This window comes from Equus przewalskii, chromosome 2 (assembly GCF_037783145.1).
Source record: "Equus przewalskii isolate Varuska chromosome 2, EquPr2, whole genome shotgun sequence".
NCBI classification, from domain to species: domain Eukaryota; kingdom Metazoa; phylum Chordata; class Mammalia; order Perissodactyla; family Equidae; genus Equus; species Equus przewalskii.
The window spans coordinates 86986025-86989054 of NC_091832.1; the positions used below are offsets into that span (position 1 = coordinate 86986025).

Here is a 3030-nt window from a genome sequence, read left to right on the forward strand (position 1 = left end):
GACTCTCAAAATGTGGTTCCTGGACAATCAGCATCACCTGAAGTTGTTAGAAATGCAAATTCTTTGGCTCCACCTGGACTGACTGAATCGGAAGCTCTGGGCATGAGGCCCTCCAGGTGCTTCTGATGCACCTATAAGTTTGAGGTCCACTGTTACTTAAGAAAAACAAAGAAAAGAAATTCATCAAAGCAGTATTAATAATACAAAGATATTGAAAATTATATTCTAACATTAAAGGAATATTAAATAAATAATAAGATGTTATCAAGGCGTTTAAACATGATTCTGATGGATAGGTTTGCTTTGTTTTTTTTTTTTTTTGAGGAAGATTAGCCCTGAGCCAACATCTGCTGCCAATCCTCTGATTTTTGCTGAGGAAGACTGGCCCTGAGCTAACATCCGTGCCCATCTTCCTCTGCTTTATATGTGAGGCACCTACTACAGTGTGGCTTGAGAAGCAGTGCGTAGTTCTGCACCTGGGATCCGGACTAGCGAACCCCCACCGCTGAAGCAGATCGTGCAAACTTAACCGCTGTGCCACTGGGCTGGCCCCTGATGGATAGTTTTTAATAGTGGAAATGCCTGTGGTATTAGTGGAAAAGTCAGAATACAAAATGAATCTCAATATAAAAATAATTCTAGAAGAAATAGAAGGAAACAAGCAAAACTAGTTAACAATGGTTGCCTTGGAGTGATGGGATTATATGCACGTTTTCTTTCCTGCTTCTTTGTGTTGCTGATGCTGTTTTCAAATTTTCCAAAAGGAGCCATTATACTCCTATGAAAAAATAAATCTTGGGGCCAGCCCAGTGGTGCAGTGGTTAAGTTTGCAAGTTCACCCTACACATGGCTTATCAAGCCATGCTGTGGCAGGCATCCCACTTATAAAGTAGAGGAAGATGGGCACGGATGTTACCTCAGGGCCAATCTTACTCAGCAAAAAAAGGGGAGCATTGGCGGCAGATGTTAGCTCAAGGCTAATCTTCCTCAAAAAAAAAATACTCTTATCAATATAATGATTCAGGAAGAAGTAAAAAGAGTTTCCAAGTCAAACTACTATTTAGAGATTACATTCTTGCCCGTTTTTTCTCCCTAAATATATGGTTACTAGGAAAAAATTGACACAGTGGCAGTCCAAAGCATAAAGAAAAAACACAGTCATGTTGCTTACTGGAGAGACAGGGTGTAGAAAGACCATAGCTGATATGTGTTCAGTGTTGAAAGAGGTACAGGCTGTAAAAATTTGACAGTGAGAGAAAATAATCTTGTTACAAATACTAACTACATGCTTTGCTCTTTTAAGTATCATTAGTTAGTGAAAATATTAAGCATTTTAAAGTAATCTGAAGGAAACTGTCTTCAATTTAGAAAAGAATAGGCTTAGACATATTACCCCTAAGAAAGATTCTTATTTTATACCTATTGCATTTGAATTAATGACCTGACAAATCAAGTAGGAAAAAAACAACCTTCATATCACTATAATTTTAAAGATTAATATCTATTTATCTATGTTTATGTGTCTCTTGAATGTTAACCTTATGTATGATTACTTCTTTTTGACAAGGATCTGTAAAATATATGTTAAAATTGGTAAATATTTTAGGCTATAGAAAACTCAGTAAATTTTGTCAAAATATGAAACTGAACAGGCCGTATTCTCTAAAAAATAATAAAATGAGATAGAAATTAATAATAAATGTGTTACAGCTCTTTTAGAATTTGTCTAGCAGGTTTTCCCCCACCCCCAGAAAAAAAAACTAAGTATAATAATAAATGATCAAACATGAGGGAAAAAACCAATCATTTGGAAACTGAGGAGGGAAATTATTCCAAATAAGTCTTAGAACAAAAAGGAAATAAAAACGACAATTATAGATCCTTTAGACAAAGGGAATGTAAAATAATAAAACTAATGGGATACATCCAAAGGTGAACTCAAAAATGAATTTATTATTTAAATATTTTTTAAAGCAGAAATTAAAGAATTATGAAATAAAAACTATCAGAGTTATAAGTGGACCAAGAGTTGTGCCTTTGGAGGAAAAATAACACAAAAATACCCTGGGAATTTCTAACTAAGAAACACACACACCGACAGCCATAAATATATTAGGGATGAGAAAGGGGATAGAAACACAGGTTGAATATAATTTTTTTAATTATAAAAGAAGACCTCCATTGCCAATAATATGGCAGGCTACATTATTCAGACCAACCCTCCCAGCTGGAGGGAAGAACAACTTAAAATGATGGATAGCACATAAAACAAGTTCTTCAAAGCAACAAGGTCTGATGAGATAGTAAGGAATTTTGAGGCCAAAATCTAAATAGAAAAGGGACCCCAGTGATGCTGGCAGAGCACTTAAACTGGTTTTGACCTAAGAACATTTGCTAAACCAGGTAAACTTTCACCTTAATGGCCTTGTCATGCATAGACAACAGAAATCGAAGCCCAGGGTTTACCCAAGGTGAAAATCTGAAAGGAGACTTTCTCTATAAAACCAGGAAACCAAAGGGATATGCCCGCAGTCTAAAGATGAGCTGGAAGTTAACCTGCCCCACTTCTGCAAGGAGAGTTGCCTTGGCTCTAAGCAGAGTCGGAATGGGAAATGAAAACCATCCCTGAGAAGTTTTAACCAGATGAATGCTTCAGGAGCTTGCCTACCATATTTACATCACCAAGGTGGTCCAAAACCCCTAAGCTGTGAATTTAAGGTGTTTCTGAACTGGTAGTGTTTTTAGGCACCAGGCAGCGGCAAAACTATCTTCACTTTAGGCCTCTAGAAATCCTCAAAAATACTTTTCCAAGGGAAAACAAAAAGTAGCTCATAGTCAAAAGTAACCAAGTGCCATAGGGAAACAAGTCACCAAGAACAAAACCAGCAGAAAGAACAAACTGCAGAAATAAATCTACATTGAATTTAGATATTGGAATTTTTCAGTGACAGATAATAAAATTACTATGCTTCTTCTGTTTTCAAAACTGAAAAACAAGCTTAAAATGTCTTCAGAGAATAAGAAACTATA

The 3030-nt window shown here is 36.1% G+C and overlaps 1 pseudogene; it reads left to right on the forward strand.

Moving 5' to 3' along the window:
• The first annotated feature begins 1699 nt into the window (after positions 1–1699).
• On the forward strand, positions 1700–1749 carry LOC139082130 (U7 small nuclear RNA; annotated as a pseudogene).
• Positions 1750–3030: the final 1281 nt, after the last annotated feature.